The sequence below is a fragment of the Eubalaena glacialis genome, chromosome 3 (genome assembly GCF_028564815.1).
Source record: "Eubalaena glacialis isolate mEubGla1 chromosome 3, mEubGla1.1.hap2.+ XY, whole genome shotgun sequence".
In the NCBI taxonomy this organism is placed as follows: domain Eukaryota; kingdom Metazoa; phylum Chordata; class Mammalia; order Artiodactyla; family Balaenidae; genus Eubalaena; species Eubalaena glacialis.
Genome location: NC_083718.1, coordinates 22,672,668 through 22,695,743, shown reverse-complemented (window position 1 = coordinate 22,695,743; position 23,076 = coordinate 22,672,668). Strand labels below are relative to the sequence as shown.

At 46.4% G+C, this 23,076-nt stretch overlaps 1 pseudogene; it reads left to right on the top strand.

Moving 5' to 3' along the window:
* Window positions 1-2,601: 2,601 nt before the first annotated feature.
* LOC133086919 (large ribosomal subunit protein P1-like) lies at window positions 2,602-21,246 on the top strand (annotated as a pseudogene).
* Window positions 21,247-23,076: the final 1,830 nt, after the last annotated feature.

Here is a 23,076-nt window from a genome sequence, read left to right as displayed (position 1 = left end):
GCTTGGAGACTTGGCAGTCCGGTGGTTAGGACTCCGCACTTCCATTGCAGGGGGCGTGGGTTCAATCCCTGGTCGCAGAACTAAGATACCGCGTGCTGCCCAGCGAGGGCCACGCCCCCCCGCCCCCCCCCCAACCCCGCAAAAAAGGAAGCAGCTTGGAATGAGAACCCTTCGTTAACTGGGGGCAGCCTGCCTTGAACTCATGCATCTTAGCCCATAGGCAGACTCTGGGAATGTCCTCAGAAACCACAACTGGTTTAAAAAAGAGGAAAACTCTGCTTGCTCTCCTAATTCCACTTTTCCTTTTCCAGGGCTAGAATGTGATGAAGTGATGATGAACCAGCTTTGACCATGTAAATGGAGACATTCTAGGGGGTGACAGAGCAATAAGACATAAAAAACCAAGGTCCCTGGGCACTTGTGGAGCAGTTTTCTCACTGCTCAGACACAGTTGGCCTGGACTTTTATGTGTGACCTTAATCATGCTTAAGCAATTATATTTTGATCTCTGTTAAAGCAGCCAAATTAATGTCCTAATTAATACAGTGAAACAAGTCAAGAGGCAGTTGCAAAACAGCCTGAGAATGACTGTGAAGGGATAAGAATAGATGCCATTCATTAGGAGGAGCACAGAGGAAGGGCAGTGGGGTCCAGGGAAAGTTCTCCAGAGAAAATGATGTCTCAGCTGAGTCCTGAAGGCTGAGAGGGAAATGCAGGAAGGGAATACATGATCTAACTGACAATAGAGACCTGCGGATGGGAGAGGGGCTGGTGTCTGAGAAACTAAGGGCAGGTGTGCTCTCACATTCATCCACAGGATATTGCTGAAAACACATCAAAGTTGTGTTTACAGGAGGATCTTATTTCCAAAAGCTAAAATAGTTAGAAAGCACCTAGTTACGTGTTAGGCACAATCTTTAGTCATTGTTAATATCTCTCTCACTGTTGAAGTTCTCACTGCCTGAACTCAGGAACTGAATGGATTTGGATGCATTTTTGCACTGCTCACGTCCCAAAGCTGAGAGACCAGATAGATTTGGGATAAAATGGAATCCCACATCATTCAGAGGCTACCCTTAACTCCATTGCTTTAGGTCCATGAGACCTATGCTTATCACTGATATCAGCATTTTTTATTTTCAACTTATTTTTACAAAATAAGGACAAACAAAAATATTCAGTTAAATGTGCAGGCATTATAGTTGTCTGACTTGGGGTGTCCTGCTAAGTTTCATGAGGAAGGGATCCTGTCAGTCTTGTCTCCTTAGCATCCAGCCCAGTGCCTGCATTACAGGAAGCATTTAATAAATGTTAAATGAACTACCTTTCTTAGACAACAAGACTGTCAAAATTAGACTGCTGGCTGTACCCAGCCTCTCCCTCCACGTGAGAACTAAAACTGTTGATTCATTGGGTAATAGAAATCTCACTTTGTCATATGAGAAAAGATAAAGGGACATGTGAATAGCCTCTAACCCAGCAGTTCCACTCTGACATATGTATCCAACAGAAGTGCATACACCAAAATAGCAAAATTCATAATTGACCAAAAATGGAAACAACCTAAATATCCATCAACAGTAGAATGGATAAACATGGTGTTTTCATGCACTAGAATACTACACAGCAATGATGAACTATATGCAACAACACGGGTGATTCTCACAGATATTGAGAGAAGCCAGTCTTGAAATCATCTTGTGCGATTCTACTTATTAATGTATAAAATTCAAAAAGGCAACTGATCGATACCATTAGAAGTCAGGTTGATGGTTACTATTGGAGGGCAGTGCCTGGAAGGAGCATCAAGTGGGGCGGCCTCTGGGATGCTGGCCACACCCTCCTTGATCTGGCGGTGGCTTCATGCATGTGTTTTCTTACTGATAATTCATTGCACCGTGTGCTTGTCATAGCTCTTTTCTATAAGTATGTTCACTTCAGTTAAAAAGTTTTTTTAGGGCTTCCCTGGTGGCACAGTGGTTAAGAACCTGCCTGCCAACGCAGGGGACACGGGTTCGAGCCCTGGTCTGGGAAGATCCCACGTGCCGCGGAGCAGCTAAGCCCGTGAGCCACAACTACTGAGCCCACGTGCCTAGAGCCTGTGCTGCGCAACAAGAGAAGCCACCGCAACAAGAAGCCTGCACACCGCAACCAAGAGTAGCCCCCACTCGCTGCAACTAGAGAAAGCCCACGCGCAGCAACAAAGACCCAACGCAGCCAAAAATAAATAAAATAAATTTATTTTAAAAAAAGGTTTTTTAAAAACTTATGAAAATTTTTTCTGTAATTCATGATTCTTCATCTGATTTTATTTATAATAAACATTTCAAAAATTTAAAACAATAAGAGTATCAATATTGAAAACGTGGGTCACTTAAAAATAAAGAGGTGCATAGAGCCCAGTATACTTGAGGATAAGCCAGCCACTCTTTTCTCTTTCTTTTTCCCCTAAAACACCAGGTGTTTTGCTCATGCTGTCCTCCCGTCTGGTCAGTGGTGAGAAAATAAGGTTGAAGAGGTGAGTGGGAGCGGAATTTTGTTATTTAAATTAGCCCAACACTAATATCATTCTCTCTTCCTGGGAGAATACGAGCTTCAAAGATGCCTGCAGTCATCGAGGTTGTCTGGACCAATGCTGCCTTCTGGAATGTTTCCTTAGATGGCATGTTGGCCATGCAATCTGGTTCCACTGCCAGGTAGGCCTTGCCCCTGAGAGGGGGAGGGAGGGAGGAATTCAGCAAAGTTTGTTCCAAAGAACTCTTTCTTAGGTGTGGAGATAAGCAGTCCACGTTACATCACAGCCAAGGACGTTCTATTTTCCAAGACCACATACAGTAAGTCTCAGGAGGGAGAAACTCGACAGCTCCTTAGCTTCCCTCCCCTCTATCTGAACATCTGCTCTGTCTCCCACAGTCCTCATCACCCAAGCTAGGAAGGTGGAAGGCATCTTCAGTTCTTCTGATCAGTGATCAGGCATTTATTATTTAGATGTATTTATTCTCACAGACACTGACCTAGCTCAAGCTGTCATCGCCTTTCATACGTTTACTTTGGCCTACTATTTAATCTCCTATTCCAATCTCTTATACAATAAAACCAGGGTTGCCTTCAAAAGATACTAATTAATCACGTCACTTCTCAGCTTAGCATCCTCCTGTGGCCTAAACACATTGGTCTAATTATGCATGGGCCTTTGTAATCTGACATCAATCCACCTTTGGCACCTGTCCTGCCCCCTCTCCCCTCACTGGGTATATTGCCATTCCAGTGGAACACCATGTTCTTTCACATCTCAGCCCTGGCTCACGGTGTTCCCATTACCCACCTCCTCCCTCCACCCAAACACAAGACCCACTTCTGGGCTTGAAATACCCATCGTGAGAAGCCTTGCCCAAGCCCTCCCTCCACTTTCTGCTCAGACCGTGCTGACCTGGACTGTGGCCGTTAAACACTCTCTGCTTAAGTACTAGATGCTCAATGGCAGAGTCCTTAATTCATTTTTGCATTATAGCACTTGACACATAATAAGAACAAAGTAACTTTTTCATAGCACAATTGAATCACTTTGCTCTATGGCACAAAGCACAGCTAACATAGGGGAGATTTGCTGGAGATTTTGTGTTGTTTCCACCCCAGGAATCTGCCAAACTTGAACTTCGCAGCTCATGGCTCTCTGAAGAGAAATCAGCAAAGCTTTGGAGGTGGGGCTTCCTCAGGCATTTGGTTATTGCTGATCAGAAGTCCTTTTAGCAATACTTCTCCGTGGCTAAGGAGCCCCTGAATGTGCTCAAGGCATTCAAAAGAAACTGGTTCTAAGAGCTTGGCCCACACAAGCATTCTCTCTCTAAAGCAGAAAGTTTGAAAGAGGAGATAATGTATATTTATTACAATCGAAATTCTAATTACCATCTTTGCACAGACAGGAAAACCTGCTCTTCTACTCTGGCTAACTGTGAGTGAGCCTGGTAAATAGACAATGGGTCTTACTTACTCCAGGAGGTTTTGCTAGCTTGAACTTTCTCAAAACTAATAATGCAGAAAGCTAAATGAGTTTCACAATAATCGAGGCCTTTAGAAGTGAAGATGCCTGGTGACGGAAATAGCTTAATTTAGGGAACTGTAGAAGCCCTGTTTTGCAGCATATGTATAACGAAGTCTGTTTTTCAAATAAAAAAGCCCTATCTGAAAAGGGGTCAGAAACAAATTAATTAATTCAACAAATACTTTTTGAGCATCTACTTCATATCTGCTTTTTCCCAGCTGCCTCCTTTATTACTCTCAGCTCACTTAGAACTTGGATGTTGAAGCAGCATTCAGATTCTCTGACCCTTTATTGCCAAACTCAGTTTGTAGTCCAGCTTAGATTCATTTATTTAAAATGACATTATTTGTGCCACTTTAATTTTGCACCTTGCACAGCACAGGTTTGGAGCATCTGTGCCTTGACACACAAAATGTCACAGGCTTTGTTATTATTGCTGGTGGCATGGGATGGGGGAAGAAGAGGAAGGTGGACTTACAAACTGTATCTTTACTAATACATTAAAACTGAGACATATAGTATCTTCACTTTATATTTGAGAAAACTGAGGCTCAGAGAGGTTGAACAACTTGTCTTGCCACACAGCTAAGTGGCATCTGGAAATTCAAACCCGAGACTGTCTTAACTCTAAAGACTTTGTCCTTCTCCTACATCCTACCGGCTTTGGGGGCAGGAGATGGACTTCTGTGTCATGTCCCCTGGGGAACTACCAAAATGCCTTCTAAATCATTAACTAGTGTGAGTTGTAATAATAATAATCTTTATTAAATAGTGAATAACATTTTTTTCTTTGAACTCAAGCAACTAGTATCAGAAACCTCTCTACACAGTTGCCACTCAGTAAACTGATGTTCTGACAGACAAGACTTTATTTATTTATTTATTTATTTTTGATCGCACCACACGGCATGCAGAACTTCCCTGACCAGGGAACGAACCCGCGCCCCCTGCAATGGAAGCGCAGAGTCTTAACCACTGAACCACCAGGGAAAGTCCTGTCCATGTATATTTTAAATAGCGATTTTTAAATGGATAGGGTGGAGGCAAAGAAATAGCTATCGTATTGCCCAGCCTCGGAAGTAAAAGATTTAAGAAAATGGGCAAATGTTTAACTCTAGAAACCTTAGAGTATGCTCACATCCCTCCTTAGGCATAATCAGAAGCCAGTGTTTGCATTGTGCTTTTCAAATGCTTTTGAATCCTAGAGAACAATGGGTATTTCTCCACATCGCAGGGGATCTCAGGTTATCCAGCAGCATTAGCATGTGTTTTATCTTGCAAAATATTACCTACAGTTTACTTTTAGTCTCCTTCTCAAGACTATTGAATCGTAATGCTACAAAAGGCCTTTGAATCCTCTGTCAGGATTTCTCAACTCTGGATGACACAAGAATCAACTGAGACTCTTAAAAATATGCTACCTGGCAGTCTCCCGAGTCAATAGACATGAAAGCAAAAATAAACAAATGGGACCTAATCAAACTTACAAGCTTTTGCACAGCAAAGGAAACCATAAACAAAGTGAAGGACAACCTATGGACTGGGAGAAAATATTTGCAAATGTTGCAACCGACAAGGGCTTAATTTCCAATATATACGAACAGCTCATACAATTCAGTAACAAAAAAACTCAAATGACCCAATCAAAAAATGTGCAGAAGACCTAAATAGACATTTCTCCAAAGAAGACATACAGATGGCCAATAGGCACATGAAAAGATGCTCATCGCTAATTATTACAGAAATGCAAATCAAAACAATAATGAGGTACCACCTCACACTGGACAGAATGGCCATCATTAAAAAGTCTACAAATAATAAATGCTGGAGAGGGTGTGGAGAAAAGGGACCCCTCTTACACTGTTGGTAGGAATGTAAATTGGTACAGCCACTATGGAATACAGTATGGCAGTTCCTCAAAAAACTAAAAATGGGAGTTGCCATATGATCCAGCAATCCCAGTCCTGGGCATATATCCTGACAAAACTATAATTCAAAATGATACATGCACCCCTGTGTTCATAGCAGCAGTATTTACAATAGCCAAAACATGGAAACAACCTAAATGTCCATTGACAGATGAATGGATAAAGAAAATGTGGTACATGTATACAATGGAATATTACTCAGCCATAAAAAAGAATGAAATAATGCCATTTGCAGCAACATGGATGGACCTAGAGATTGTCATACTAAGCAAAGAAGGTCAGAAAGAGAAAGACAAAATACCATATGATATCACTTATATGTGGAATCTAAAATACAACACAAATGAGCATATCTGCGAAAATGAAACAGACTCACAGACATAGAGAACAGACTTGTGGTTGCCAAGGGTGGGGAGAGTGGGGAAGGGAAGGATTGGAAGATTGGGGTTAACAGATGCAAACTGTCATACATAGATGGATAAACAACAAGGTCCTACTGTGTAGCACAGGGAACTATATTCAATATCCTGTGACAAACCATAATGGAAAAGAATATGAAAAAGAATATATATATATATATATATATAACTAAATCACTTTGCTGTACAGAGAAATTGACACAACATTGTAATTCAACTTCAATAAAATTTTTTTTTTAAATGCTACCTGGGCCTCACTGCAGACCTGTTGAATCAGAGTTCCTGGATGGGGCTTGGGGAGCTGCAGCTCATTAAATTTCCCCAGGTGATTTTTTTCTTTTATTGAAATATAGTTGACATACAGTATTATATTAGTTTTAGGTGTACAACATAGTGCTTTGACATTTATATGCATTATGAATTGACCACCACAATGTCTAGTAAGCATCTGTCACCATACAAAATTATAATAATATTGACTATATTGCATGCTGTACTAAGGTAAATTACATGACCAGCTAAAGCCTCAGTCACGTTGAAAAAAAGAGAGAGAAAGCAAAAGCGAGATCTGCCAACGCTGGCTTCCTGATGATCTTGACTGAGCAAACGAGGCCGCCCTGGAGATCAGGTGCAGTCCAGATGTGCCTGCCACCCTCGTTCTCAAGGTGAAGTCTTTGGAGAGTTATTAGCCCAGTGACAGCTTTGGTGCCACACTTTCCCCCCTCCTTCCTTTCCTTCCCCTGCAGCCAAGTCCAAGCAGCTGGCTGTGGGATGAGCTGACACACGACAATTAAAATTTGCCCCAGTGGAACGTCACAGGCTCCTTTTATCCCTGCAGGAGAGCAGTAGAGGCATTTGAGGTCAAGAGGCTGATCCGGGAAGGGAGCACAGCATGATTAGCAGCAAAGGGGATGAGGGACAAATGCCAGGAACCCTCCTTCCCACTGCTTAGTGTGTGACAAAGCTGGAAGAAAGGAAAGACTTTGGGATTTACGTGAGGTCTCAAATCTTGAAGGATGCTAAATTTGTTCTCACTTGGGACCTGTAACAGGTTCAGATGCCAGATGAAAATCAAGTCAAGTTCATTTCAGGTGAGTCTAAAGATTGATTTTTTTTTTTAATCAGCATCAGGGCACAGTAGATATAGTAGTTTGCAGTCCATAGTCCACTCGTAACTTGAAATCAGAAACTGAAAAGCAGTAATGTAAGTGGAAGGAGAGATTTCATTAATTCATTCAACAAATATTTCTTGACTGGCAACTGTGAGCAGGTTCAGTGCTAGTTGCGGACAGTACAGCTCAGAGCAAAACTCAAGTCCCTCCCCCAAGGGCGTCTCCCCCTCCCACGGTGAGGGAGGGCATGGGGAGAAGAAAAGGGCAGAGTCAGTAAGTCCAGGTATGTGTATGTTATGCACACACACATCAAATAGAACAAGTGGTAAGTGCTGTGAAGAAAAAGGAGGGAAAGGGCTGGCGAGAGCTGTGCCTGGGTCTGTGGCTCGGTGGTTATTTTACATGGGGGGGTGGGCGGGGACAAGGAGCAAAAGAGAGGCAGGTAGCCTTTGGGGGAGAGGGTGCTCTGCCCCACGAGACCACAGAACCTAAATGTCCGTCAGTCAAAGCCATCTACTCCTTGCTGTGCCACTGTCCCTTCATGTTCTACCAGCCTCTTCATCAGATCCATGACACCTGGTCAGACTCTTCCAGGTTGACCGGCAGACCCGCAGGTACGTTCAAGCCCCATAACAGGCCAGGTTGGTGGTCTGGTCTTGCCTCTGTCCTCCTCACTCTCCAGGGCAGGGCGTCGCAGCATTGCTCCTGTCCCAAGCTCCATCTGTGACATTGATGACCCCTAACCTCTGCAGAGGAGGGGCCGTGCAGAGCCATCACACCTGCACTCCCGGTGGCCTCACGGGTCATTACCTCGAGGCTGAGAGACAGTGGCTGTGAGCTGCCAGCCTTCCCACATTTTAACTCATTCACTTCTCACTGTAGCCCTGGGAGGGATGTGTGACTGTTTATCCTCAGTTTGCAAATAAAGAAACTTGCCCATGGCTAGAGAGAGGCAGAGTTGGGCAAGTCTTATCCACTGAAAACCCCTTTCTTTAAGGAAACAAAGCACAATTATGGAAAGTTTAAAGGTCTAGGGTTTAAATAACGCCCCAAGCGTTGTCACAGGGCAAAAAAACGGTGACTCAGGAAAGGAGAGAGGACTTAAGTACTCTTGAGTGCTGGCTATCCGTTGGCACAAAAAAGGATTAAGTGAGGAGCCAGGATAGAATGACCAACTTTGCTATGGGAGAGCCATTTAATACACGTGTGGATAACTTTGTTCATTTATTTTTCTGTTGCTAAAGGAATTTGTAGACATTTACAGAAAGGCAGCAAAAAGGTATATGAGTCATCCCTAATCTTGCTTTTCAGAGACTACCACTATTAACAGCTGTCAAATATCTGCCTCTAAGATTTTTTCTCATCAGATGGATTGGGGTGATTTTTGTCCCTGGTCAGATGTTAACATTACTTCCCCATAAAGCAGGCCTTTTTGGGGTCCTGTCCCAGTGACCCACCTTCATTCCTACAAGGAATGACTCCCCAAGGGGAAAGTGAGGCAGGAGATTGATGGGCTCCAGGCTAGACACTTACAACTGGCCTCCTGTTCACACTTCTGGGGTGAGAAGAAGATGGGCTCCAGGCCGGACATTCATTACCAGCCCCCTGTTTACATTTCCTGAAGCAAGAGACAAACGGGCTCCAGGACTACATATTTACCAGCAACAGAAATAGGGTAAATAACCAGACATTGGACCTTTTTATGGCAAGGATAGAGAGGGACTAAACCCTGTTAAAAGATCAAGAGGTCATACATTTCCCATCCTTGGGGCAAGGGAAACATTGCACATGCACAGAAAGGCTCCTTGGGGGCAAAAAGGAAGGGGCACCACCCCATAATATGTGATGTTAAGGCCATCACATAGGCCTCTGGGCTGTAATCCATCTTGGAAAAAAGTTGCGCGTGCATGTTGGAGAGGGTCCTGAGGCAGATTAGGTGTGGAAAAAGAAACCAGATAATTGGCCAAAGGTAAACAAAGAGCCGGCAGAACTGCCCTATATAGACGACTTCACTGCCTCTTTACTGCGTTCCTCCTCATTAGGGAGGACGCCCACACCCTTGCTCTCCGGGTGGGCAACTGTGCCCTGCTTCTGTCTTAAGTAAACAAACTGTTTCTCTGTGTGCTCTCCCACTTGTGGTTGTGCTATGTCTCTAATAATAAACTTTGTATCTGTTTTTACAGTTTTTGCCTCGTGAGAAATGCATTTTTCACTGGGGGCAGGAGCCAGGGGTTATGGTGGCTAGGATTCCTGGTTTTCATCCAGGCTACCCAGGTTCAGTTCCTGGGCAGGGAACTAAGATCTCACTTCATGCCACCACTCACTGCTGCCTCTGCGAGATCAAAAGGGCCCCCTGGCGACACCTGACTCCAAGGCCCTGGGACCAGAATCCTTTCGCTCTGTCTCTTACTGGGAGGCACCATCTCTTAAGAAGCCCCTGCAGAGAGGGGCACCTCATTGCTTTGCAGGCCGGCCCAGGCCTTTCTGAGGCCATTCTGATTGTTGGAAAGCTTTTCTCTCTTAGAGCTAGACCCAAGACTCCAGGTGAGGTCTGATCGTTAACACAGCATGCTGGATAGGTAACCCAAGTTGCCCTAAGTTTCTTTTTTTTAAATCACCTTCCTTGCAGTCAGTTTAAAAAATATCTAAGATGTTTCTTACATGAACTACTTGATACCATCTTTCTCAGTCAGCTCTGGCTGCCTTAACAAAATAGCACCAACTGGGGGGCTTAAACAATAGACACTTATTTCTCACAGTGCTGGAGGCTGGAAGTCCAAGACCAAGGTGCCGGCAAGGTAGGTTTCAGGCTGACACCTCCTCTCTCGGCTTGTAGCAGTCACCACCTCACCATGTGCTCACATGACCTCTTCAGTGTGAGTGGAGAGAGGAAGCTCTGGTGTCTCCCCTCATAAGGGCGCTAATTGCATCATGAAGGCTCCCCACACCCACCTCATGACCTCATCTAAACCTTATACCTCTCGGACTTCCCTGGTGGCACAGTGGTTGAGAATCTGCCTGCCAATGCAGGGGACACGGGTTCGAGCCCTGGCCTGGGAAGATCCCACATGCCGCAGAGCAACTAAGCTCGTGAGCCACAACTACTGAAGCCCGTGTGCCACAACTACTGAAGCCTGCACGCCTAGAGCCCGTGCTCCACAACAAGAGAAGCCACCGCATTGAGAAGCCCGCACACCGCAGCGAAGAGTAGCCCCCACTCGCTGCAACTAGAGAAAGCCCGCGCACAGCAACGAAGACCCAACACAGCCAAAAATAAAGAAAGAAAGAAAGAAAGAAAGAAAGAAAGAAAGAAAGAAAAATAAAATAAAATAAACTTAATACCTCTCAAAGGCCCCACCTCCTAGTGCCATCACATTGGGGGTTAGGGCTTCAACACATCAATCTCAAGGGGACACAAACATTCAGTCCATAGCACCATGCCAGGTCCACCAACCCTGAATGATTTTGTGAACCAACCCTCATCAAGAAAGGATGACTTTTGAAAGGTCTGTAAAGTGAGGGCTGCCAACCAGCTTCTCTGGACTCCATTCTAGGATTGTCTGCCTTATGCTGGCCTTTCTGGGACAGACCCCTCCCACCCATGTCCTCTGCCTGGCTCTTGTTTATAGAAAAACTTTATCCTCCTAGGCCTTCCCTGAGTTCTAATGAATAAATTTAATCAGAGAAGTGAGAAACTGCAGAAGCAAAGGAAAACAGTCAAGCAAGACAAAATAATAGTTTAGCCACTAAACAAAGTCAGGGATCTTTAGTTTCTCCTCAAGGGCTATAGATAATATTCTGAGCCATGTCCTTTGAGCTGTTTTGCAGATACTGAAATCCCCACCAGGTGGAAGAAGTTAACTGTATGCTGCCCTCAAGCACGCAGACCCCAGAACCAGAAGGTGGATGATGTTGCCTCCTGATGACCTCACCACCAACCCATCAGAAGAATGTCCACAAGCTGATCATGCACCCCACCCCAACCCCCCCTTATCCTGTCTAAAAACCTTTCCTGATAGCCTTCAGGGAGTGTGGGCCTTTTAAGCACTAGCCACTTGGACTCCTTGCTTGGAGCCCAGCAGTAAATGCGTACTTTCCTTCACCACAACCCAGTGTCAGCATATTGGCTTTATTGGGTGAGCAGACCCAAGTTTGTTTCGGTAACAATGCCGTGCTCCATGTATCCAAACCCCCTTGGAAGCCAGTTAAATACTTATTACTCAGCAAAAGTTTAGTGAGCACTTCCAGGCTCTGTCGGAGAGCTGGGGACACGGTGGCAAACAGACAAATACGGCCCCTGCTCTCACAAAGCCCATGTGATGGTTCATGACTGAACTGAACAAATATCTGGATAGGATGATTTCCGGTAGAGAGATGTACTAGGAAGAAAATAAGGGAAATGGGCAAGGGCAGATCCCAGTTTTGTGGAGCCTGAAGCTTATTTGGGGACCCTCTTTTAGAAAAAGAATACATGGGCTATTAGTTTCCCAGGGCTGCCATAACAAAGTATCACAAACTGGGAGCCTCAACAATTCTCTCACAGTTCTGGAGGCTAGAAATCCAAGGTGTCGGCAGAGTTGGTTCCTTCAGAGGGCTCTGAGGGCGCATGCGTTCCAGGCCTCTCTCCAGTCATTCCTTGGCTGGTAGATGATGCACCACCCCATCCTCACCTTCACATGGCATTCTCCCTGTGTTGACATCTTCTTATAAGTCTTGTTGGATCAGGGGCCCACTCCTCCAGCATGATCTTGTCTTTTTTATTTTTTTAATTTTTATTTTATGTTGAAGTATAGTTGATTAACAATGTTGTGTTAGTTTCAGGTGTACAGCAAAGTCATTCAGTTTTACATATACATGTATCTATTCTTTTTCAAATTCTTTTCCCATTTAGGTTATTACAGAATATTGAGCAGAGTTCCCTATGCTATACCGTAGGTCCTTGTTGGTCATCTATTTTATATATAGTAGTGTGTATATGTCAGTCCCAAAGTCCCAATTTATCCCTCCCCCCGCCAGCATGACCTCATCTTGGCTAATCACATCCGCAATGACCCTATGTCCAATAAGGTCCAATTCTGAGGTATGGGCGCTAGGACTTCAATGTGTCTTTTTGGGGGGACACGATTCAACCCCCAACACAAGGCTAGGGCTCCTCCAGGGCTTGCAGGGGGCCTGTGCCAGCAGGGGGCTCTGGGGTGTAAGCTTCTTCAGCGTGGCAGCAGCTCTACCCCTGGGATGTGGGTGGCGAACTGTGTGGCGAGGGGCACAGCAGACCCATCAGTGCCCTTCCTGTCCTCTCCACCCACTCTGGAGGTCCCAGTCCCCCTTTTGCAGAAGCCCTCCTGGATCTCTCAAGGGCTTCCTCTGCCCCCACCCCCAGCAGCCTAGAAGTGGCCTCAGGAGAAGCCACCAGCCAGAGAGGAACAGGAGCTGGTGAATGTACACCTCAGCCTCCTCCTCCCTCAGAGGGACTTTTTAAAAGATCTTTTATCGTAAGTGCAGATGCAGAAAAACACGCCGAAGACATCGAGGGCTTCTTGAATTACTCTAAGGCAGACACCCCGTAACCACTGGTGGGACGTTCTGCGGTGTGGTCCGTCCAGTCTCAGGAGCCGCAGCACCGAGGTGACCTTTATCTGACTTATTTCCCCATCTCCTCGTCGTGCTCCTGGGACCACCTTCCAAATAAGTGGCTTGCACCAAATTCTTGTTTCTGGGTCCGTTTTGGGGACACTCAGAAGCAGGCAGTTGGTAAGGAAAGGCCTCTTTAAAGAGATGGCATCTGAGGCGGGACCTGGGTGCTGAGAAGGCGTTGGCCATGCAGGGACGCGGCTTAGCGTTGGGGGGCGGCCCGGTGCAGGGAGGCGGGACACGACGACCGCAGAGGCCCCCCCAGGAGAGTGGGCCCGGGGGCACAGGGAACGAAAGGAAGCCCGCTGTGGCTGCAGCGCAGGCACGGGAGAGGCAGCGGAAGCCTGGAGATCCTGCGTGCCTGTGTGTGTGTGCGTGCGTGCGTGTGTGTGCTGTGTGTCCGCAGGTATGCGAGTCACGTGGGAGGTGGGGTGAGGGCCCCTGTGGGGAGAGGCCGCCTCCTTCCTCCCTTTTCACCCCTGCGGCCTGACACGTCCCCACACACACACTCACAGGAAGCTGTTTTTTTTTTAATACAATTTTCAATTTCTTTTTTTTTTTTTAATTTTATTTATTTATGGCTGTGTTGGGTCTTCGTTTCTGTGCGAGGGATTTCTCCAGTTGCGGCAAGCGGGGGCCGCTCTTCATCGCGGTGCGCGGGCCTCTCACTGTCGCGGCCTCTCTTGTTGCGGAGCACAGGCTCCAGACGCGCAGGCTCAGTAATTGTGGCTCACGGGCCTAGTTGCTCCGCGGCATGTGGGATCCTCCCAGACCAGGGCTCGAACCCGTGTCCCCTGCATTGGCAGGCGGATTCTCAACCACTGTGCCACCAGGGAAGCCCAGAAGCTGTGTTTTGAAAACCCAGTTTCATGTGCCCATTCGAGTCCCACGACAAGTATCTATTCAGATCAGGTCGTTAGGAACCAAATCGTCTCGACACGAGCTGCGCTAAGTGCGGAGATCCCTGAATAACCAGGACCCAGCTTCAGCTCCCCCGTGTTGGCTAATGATAGAAACACAATTGCGGTTGCCCAACAGCGGCTCCGAAGCTGTGGCACCCCTTCCAGGAGGGCAATTGGCAGCTACTTAATAAACCCCAGCTGCAAAGGGGGAGTGAGTCAGGGTGTTGAAAGCTGCCCTCACCTGAAGCTGGGGATGGGTGTGGCTCCCTCTCTAATTATTACCTGCTTTTGTTACTCTAGTCTGAGACAGGTCTGCTGTGGAATGCTGGTGGTGTGGATTGACATACCCAGTGACGAGTTTTGCTGAAAAGAGAAAACCACTCAAGTCAAACTCATAGAGACAGAAAGTAGAATGACAGATGCCGGGGGCTGGCGGAGGGTGACTTGTTCAATGGGTACAGACTTTCAGCTCTGTAAGATGAAACGGTTGTGGAGATTGGTTGTACAGCAATGTGAATGTACTTAATACTACTTAAGAATGGTTAAGAAGGTAAATTTTGTTATGTGGATTTTACTACAATTAAAAAAAAAAATTCTGTACAAAACCCAAGTGGCAGACCACAGTTTGAGGTAGCAAACGTTAACTGCTATGGTTTGGAACAGTTGTGACATCGCCTTTGGTTTCTGGCACTGTTCCAAATGACCCATCAGCACCTTGATGTTCCCAGGGGCAGTGGACGTCATCACAACCAAAACCCTCCCCATGACAGTGCCTTAAATATTTCATCTCCACAATCCATCCCTGGGACCCTGGCGACTAGGTTTTACAGCTGAGGCTTAGTAAGTAGCTGCCAATTGTCCTCCTGTTCAGGAGGAGTTGCCATTTTGAGGAGCTCAGAGCATCCCGCTGTCACCTTCCTTTCTTGTTGGCAAACTGGGCCCAGGTTTTGCCTCCTTTTGCTAAGATGGCAACTGGAGTATCTAAACTGGGCTTTACAGGGTTGCATTATTTGGAAAACCATAGCTTCTGAGATAGCTCTGAAAAATGTGTGGTTACATGTGAGCTCCAGGCCACAGGCTCCTGTTCTGACTTCCACTTAAGCACCCCGTGGCCCAGTCAAATGTGGAAATAACTTGAGGGGGTTACAGGCTATGCCACCCACCCCCACTCCCACCCTTTTGGGTGCCACCCTGTCGCTGGGCCTGCTGTCCAAATTCCTGGGAGTGTTGGAATTGATATTATCTTTAAAAAATCTTCACATGTTACACTAATTAGGAGCTCTGAATTCAAGAAAAATGTTCATTGTAAGTCCAAATGCAAAAGTCGTGGACTTTGAATTTAGACACTGGATTTGAGTTGACTGTGGCTTTAGACAAGTTACTTATTCTTTCCTATTCATTTGTTTTCTTGGCTGCGAAATGAGGCTGTTACCAACGGGAAGATTAACAGGGCATGAAGAGACCAGCCCAGGCAACAGCCCAGTGCCTGGCACATGGCAGGACCCCCGTCAATATTGTCAGCCCCCCAGTTAGGATTTTCTGGGAACAAGTAGGTTTATCGCTCTTTCGTCCTCAGAAATAGTTTGGCTTCTTACCGTACAATTCTGTGAAGTAGATTAAATTCTTCCTATACCTGTGCTTACATTATGAGTTTACTCAGTAAACGTTTACAGGGTAACCCTCAGGACAGGCAGGTCCAAATGTGTCTGGAGCAATGTCACTTTTCCCTAGAAGTTCAACCATGGGCCTGAGCTGGTTGCAGAGACAGCTTGTGGCATCGTTAGGTGTTTCTCCCTGGAATATGGGGAGGGGACTGGGGAGTGGGTGGGTTTCAGCCTTTGTGGTAGAGCATTCAGAGACCCCAGGATTCCAAACTGGATGGCACTGTAGCCCCACACCCTTGCTTCACACACGAACAAACAGAGGTTCTTCAGAGATAAGTAAGTAACTTCAGTCATGAAGCCTCACGCTGTGTGCGCTAGGGCTTGGGCTTGGGAACAAGCTACTTAAGGTCTGGGTTCTGGGAGATAAAAAGCTGGCTAGCCTGAAGCAAGTTACCTAACTTCTTTGATTCTCTGTTTCCTCCTCCTGTAAATGGAAGTAAGATTACCGACTTTACATTGTGAGATTTAAAAGGAAATAATGATACTAAATTGAAATAAGACACTGGGACTTCTCTGGTGGCACAGTGGTTAAGTAAGACTCCAAATTCCCAATGCAGGGGACCCGGGTTCTATCCCTGGTCAGGGAACTAGATCCCACATGCATGCTGCAACCAAGAGTTCGCATACCACAACTAAGGAGCCCGTGAGCAGCAATTAAGGTGCCCACGTGCTGCAACTAAGACCTGGAGCAACCAAATAAATAAACAAATATTAAAAAAAAAAACTCAACCATTCTTGTCAGGGTGTAGGGTTTTTATTTTAAAAAAGAAAGAAAGAAAGAAAGAAGACAGTGACTTTCCTAATACATGATCACTCTTTTTTTGTTTAATTAATTAATTTATTTTTGGCTGTGTTGGGTCTTCGTTGCTGCGCGCAGGCTTTCTCTACTTGCAGCGAGCGGAGGCTACTCTTTGTTGCGGTGCGCGGGCTTCTCATTGCGGTGGCTTCTCTTGTTGCGGAGCACAGGCTCTAGGCTTGCGGGCTTCAGTAGTTGTGGCACGTGGGCTCAGACGTGTGGTTATTAAATCAACTACACCCCAATAAAAATTTGTGGCTCACGGGCTCTAGAGAGCAGGCTCAGTAGTTGTGGCACACAGGCTTAGTTGCTCCTTGGCATGTGGTATCTTCCCGGACCAGGGCCGGAACCCATGTCCCCTGCATTGGCAGGCGGATTCTTAACCACTGCACCACCAGGGAAGTCCCTATGATCACTCTTATCTCTGATCCTTTAAGAAAGGAGACAACAAAGGGATCAAAGGGATGAGTGAGACCATCGGAGCCCACCCAGGCGCCTCCCAGGGAGCCTGGCCTGAGAGCTCAGGGGCGGAGGAATCTCACACATAGTTGGAGAAATCTCCTGACTCTACAAAGGAAGAGAATCAGGGACTCTAGATCAGTTAGCTAAATGCCAACTCAGTTCCCAAAGGACTAAGGAGGTTTTTGGAATTTGACTTTTGCCCTTTCCTCTGGCCCAGCTCCTCCCTCTGTTGGAAACAAACAGCTCTGGTCAAACTGCTTTAGATCCAGCTTGTCTGGTGGCCCTGGGCTGGGGCCCCAGAGGGAATGAGGTACTCTGAAGGGAAAGAATGAAATCTTCAGGAATTTGATGAATCTGTCATTCAGAGTTGATTTTTGGTGAATCCTCTTGCTTTTATTTATCTGTTTTTGAGAAGGTAGCTGGAGATGAAAAAATTGCTTTTATGAAATCGAGGGATGGCAGAGTTTGAATTAGAATCTGCAGTTGTTTTCAACTCTAAAAGTCCTTAAAGTAGAGTGCAGTGGGTGAGCTACCGGATTTATTTATGAACCTGTGAGGAGAAAGCAGCGACCCCAGCGGGGGCACTTGGTCGGGTGTGCACGGAACCAAGGGGACACGCAGGGTTTAGAAGCCTGACTGGTTAGGCCAGCGCTTTCATTGTCAGCGCTGAAGCAGACATGACAAAGCGTGGAAAGGTGATAGGAAAGTGCTTTCACTCAAGACAACAGCAGAAAAGAACCACTTTCTGGCACGCTTAAGGCCCAGCCTGGAGGGGAAACCAGTTGTCAAGACGTGTGGTTATTAAATCAACTATACTCCAATAAAAATTTTAAAAATAAATAAATAAAATTTGCTTGCAAAATTGTAAAAAAAAAGATGTGTGGTTATGGCTAAGATCGGAGACTGCTGTTCAGGGGGCCGGAAACCTCAACCCTAACCTCCATGTGCCAAAAAAATCTCAGCTAATAAGTGGGAGGGAAATTGGAGGCTTCAACCACTGCGAAACAAAGGACTATCCCCTTCCCTTTTTGACCAATGAAGGGTTACTCTGGGTCCGAGGGCCTGTTCCAGCAGCCTTGCATAATAACCTCACAGGGGAGGAATATTAGTGGCCCCCCTTGGATTAGCGAATTGCTGACCTACAAGGATTTAGAACCCAACATTGAGGGCAACTCAATTCCTCCAGGTCATTTCACTATGCAACAATTCTGTGCCTTTGCTGAGGATTACAAATACAGGGATGTGTGCCTGGTAACACGTAATCCAGTCTTTTTTTCTTTTTTTTTTTGCTGTGTTTGGGTCTTCATTGCTGCACACGGGCTTTCTCTAGTTGTGGCGAGCAGGGGCTACTCTTCGTTTGCAGCGCACGGGCTTCTCCTTGCGGTGGTTTCTATTGTTGCGGAGCACGGGCTCCAGGCGCGCCGGCTCAGTAGTTGTGGTGCACAGGCTCAGTAGTTGTGGCTTGCGGGCTTAGTTGCTCCGCGGCATGTGGGATCTTCCCAGACCAGGGATCAAACCCATGTCCCCTGCATTGGCAGGTGGATTCTTAACCACTGTGCCAGCAGGGAAGTCCACGTAATCCACTCTTAACTCTAGAAATGCTGCTTGGGTTTCTTTGGGTTCTGCCTTTTGAAGAAAATTCTAAGTGTGTGCCCCAGACCCCCTCGGACCCCTTCCTTTCGATCTTCGTGTGCCAGTTCACACACGCCTGTTATAGCAGCTACCTTCTGAGCGGCAGTGATGCATTCACTTGTCAGCATCTGAAAGCTTCCCCTCTGCTGGGTCCAGTTATTTGCTTTATGAAGCATCTGCCAATTTGGATTAAATTCGGCAAAAACGAACTCCATTTTCAGATGACGCTCCCCATTCTTCTTCTTCCTCTACCATGTCATCAGTTTTCCAACCAAAAAGTACCAGCATGCTCTGACCTGCACATCCTTCTGTTGTCAAATCCTGCTCCTTTTTCCAACGGGGACCCTCCCTGGGTTGTCACCACACCCTTTTTTGCTAATCCCCATCGCAGACCTCACCCCTCAGCCCAGTGGGGATCTCTGGCTTTGATGTCTTCAGGCCTCTGCTGCCACCTCTCCTCCACTCTGAGCCCCCGTTGCAGGTACCACCCTCATCCTTGTCCTATCTCAGAATCAGATACGCCGAGACGGTCTCAGGGGTTTAGTGCTGTTGGGTTTCCGAGGGTAAAGTTTTTTCAGGGCCTTCCCGGCCCTAGGATTAGACTACCCTTGCTTCATTTCAAATGACTAAGGCTCCTGGAGAGTTTTCCGAAGAAGACAAGAAATAACACATTTCCTTCCTTATCCAAGCCAAGAAGCTTCCGCGTCAGCTGGGCCAGTGGAACAGCAAGAGCACAGGCGTGGACGGCCCTGCGGCTCACAGCACACACCCTCACGCTGATCTCTCGGAACCTCCGTGTCTTCGTGTGAACACGTGGGGTATGGGATCTCTCTCCCCAGGCCAACACGGATTAAAATGCGAGCCTCTGGGGACTGGCAGAGTTCAGACACTGAACAACGATACTGTTGTGTGCCCTCCATTCAGTTCCAGCCACATCGTGACTCTCCCGTGTAAGGCACTGAGTCCTTTGTTACTGAATTCTTTCTTTTTTTAAAATTTTTATGGGAGTACAGTTGACTTACAATGTCGTGTACGTTTCAGGTGTACAGGAAAGTGATTCTTTTCCCATATAGGTCATTACAGAGTATTGAGTAGAGTTCCCTGTGCTATACAGTAGCTCCTTGTTAGTCATCTATTTTATATATAGTAGTGTGTGTATGTTAATCCCAATCTCCTAATTTATTGCTTCCCCTCACGTTTCCCCTTTGGTAACCACAAATTTTATTTCGAGATCTGTGAGTCTTTCTGTTTTGTAGAAAAGTTCATTTGTATTATTTTTTTTAATATCATGTAAGTTTCAGGTATACAACAAAGTGATTCACAATTTTTATTTATTTAAATTTATTTATTTATTTATTTATTTACTTTTGGCTGTGTCGGGTCTTAATCGCGGCACGCGGGATCTTTCATTGTAGCACACGGGCTTCTCTCTAGTTGTGGTGCACGGGCTTAGTTGCTCTGCGGCATGTGGGATCTTAGTTCCCTGACTAGGGATCGAACCCACATCCCCTGCATTGGAAGGTGGATTCTTAGCCACTGGACCACCAGGGAAGTTCCATTTGTATCATTTTTTAATTAGATTCCACATATAAGTGATATAATATGATGTTTGTCTTTCTCTGACTTACTTCACTTAGTATGATAATCTCTGGGTCCATCCATGTTGCTGCAAATGGCTTTTTTTTAATTTTATTTATTGTATTTATTTTTGGCTGCATTGGGTCTTCGTTGCTGTGCGCGGGCTTTCTCTAGTTGCGGCGAGCAGGGGCTACTCTTTGTTGTGGTGCGCGGGCTTCTCATTGCGGTGGCTTCTCTTGTTGCGGAGCACGGGCTCTAGGTGCGCGGGCTTCAGTAGTTGTGGCACGCAGGCTCAGTAGTTGTGGCTCACGGGCTCTAGAGCGCAGGCTCAGTAGTTGTGGCACACAGGCTTAGTTGCTCCGCGGCATGTGGGATCTTCCTGGACCAGGGCTCGAACCCGTGTCCCCTGCATTGGCGGGCAGATTCTTAACCACTGCGCCACCAGGGAAGCCCAAATGGCTTTATTACTGAATTCTGATTCCATTTGCATATCCCAGCACTAGAGCATCAGCTCCTTAACTGGGGACCATGATTTGTCTTTGCATCCTCTCTGCCTAACGCAGTGCCTGGCCAAGTACCTGCAGAATGAATAAGTAAGTGCATTTTTACTTTGGATTTAAACCTTAGTGTTTCATATTAGAATTTAGATGGGCCCTTTCCTCAGCTTCTGCTAAAATGCCTGATCTTTCCAAGGAAGCTAAGGCAGTGTTGAAGTGAGGCCCTCATTTCTGGTGCTCACTGCACCTGGCAGCCGCCCGCTTGGCACACACCCCTCCACAGCCTCCGTCTCCGAGCTCACCTGCATCTACCCAACCCTTATCCTGCACGAGGATGAGGTGCCACTAACGTAGGGTATGATCAACGCCCTCATTAAAGCAGCCAGTGTGAATGTCGAACCTTTCTGGCCAGGTTTGTTTGCAAAGGCCCTGGCCAGTGTCAACATCAAGACGCTTATCTGCAACATAGGGCTGGTGGCTCTGCCCAGAAGGAGGTCCTGCCCCGATGGAGGACAAAATGGGAGCAAAAAAAGAAGGCTCTGAGGAGTCTGACGATGGCATAGGCTTTGGTCTTTTTGATTAAATCTCCTTTGTATTATGTTCAATAAAAAGCTGACCTCTTAAAAAAAATAAAAAAGAATTTTAGATCATTAAGTCAAAACCCCCAGAGATCTAGCCAGAACTGCTGGCACACAGGAAGGGATGGACAAGACAGTGGAACGAAAGCACACTTGGTAACGCACGGGAACTATGTTTTCCTTCCTGCTCCCGTTGCAGGACTAGGCTCATTAGACAAACCCTGTGAAGCATGGTCAAGAGTCTGGGTTCTGGAGTCACTGGCTCAATCTCAGATCCTGTCTCTGCAACTCACCAAGTGTGACCTTGAGCCAGCTACTCTCTGAGCCTGTCTTCTCATCTATAAAATGAAGATAGTAATAGTACTACCTACCTCACAGACATACTGAGAATGAAATAAGATAATGCATAAACTTAGTTCAGAGCTCAGTGAATAATAAGAATTCTCAATAAATGGCCACAGTGTTCAGTGGACTGAACACACACTCACTTAAAGGTTATTCAAATGCCCTCCATCTTTTGTTTCTGTTTTTTTTTTTTATTAATTATTTTTGGCTGCGTTGGGTCTTCATTGCTGCACGCGGGCTTTCTCTAGTTGTGGAGAGCAGGGGCTACTCTTCGTTGCGGTGCGCAGGCTTCTCATTGCGGTGGCTTCTCTTGTTGTGGAGCACAGGCTCCAGGCGCACGGGCTTCAGTAGTTGTAGCACGTGGGCTCAGTAGTTGTGGTGCACGGGCTCTAGGCACGCAGGCTTCAATAGTTGTGGCGCACGGGCTTCGTTGCTCCGCGGCATGTGGGATCTTCCTGGACCAGGGCTCGAACCCATGTCCCTTGCATTGGGAGGTGGATTCTTAACCACTGCGCCACCAGGGAAGCCCTTGTTTCTGTTTTTGATGAAAAGCTTCTCAATGAAAAGCTTCTCAAGTTTAAGGATAGCCTCTGTTGGTCTCTCTCCATTCATTAAGCACTTACTTTGAGCCAAGCACTGTTGTTGTCAGGGTTGGGGAACAGAGAAATAAAAGATCATCCCTGCCCTTAAGAAATTACAGCCTCAGGGAAAAACAAACTGTGTGTATTTACAAAACAGTATGTGGACCACGAATGAGATAAACACTGGTTGGAGAGTCCAAAAAGTGGCACCTGACCTGCTGGGGAGAGGGATGGGCTACCAAATACTGGTGTGAGCCCGAAGGACCCAGACCAGGAATGGGGAAAGGTAATCTAGGCAGAAGGGAGAACTCGTGCAAAGCTACTGAACCATGTCTCAGGACCTATCATCCTTGTGCCTTCAAGGCTCTGCTGCCCAGCCTTCCTACCGCCCTGATTCATAGGTCTCTCTTTGTAAAAGTCACCGCCAGTGACAGAAAGAATGGCCCAAGCTGGCAGATGGGAGCTAGACTGGCCTGGAGACCGCTAGGAGGCTGAAACCTCCGTCAGGCAAGAGGTCATGTAAGCAGAACTGGCAAGTTTTGGGAAGGACAATGAGGCACCCCCCTCTACGGACCAGGAAGGAAATGGAACTGAGAGGGGGCTGAGCTGGCAGGAGATCTGGGGGTTTTCAGCACTTGCCTGGCAGCTGAGCCACTGACTAAAGTTCTACAGCTAAGGGGAGTGAGTGGAGGGCTCATTTAATGTCAAACCCAAGGGTAGGTTTCACAGATACTTTTACTGACTGAGCCCATACATCTGAATTGTAAAGTTGGTTCTATCATCACTCTAAACGTTAAAGCAAAGGGTCATTAAGCAATAGTTCGAAGACAGTAGGAATTTTCCCAGGCAAGAGGATAAGGAAGGGAAAGCAAAGTACTCTGTCTCCCCAGATTAGGTCTGTGAAAACCC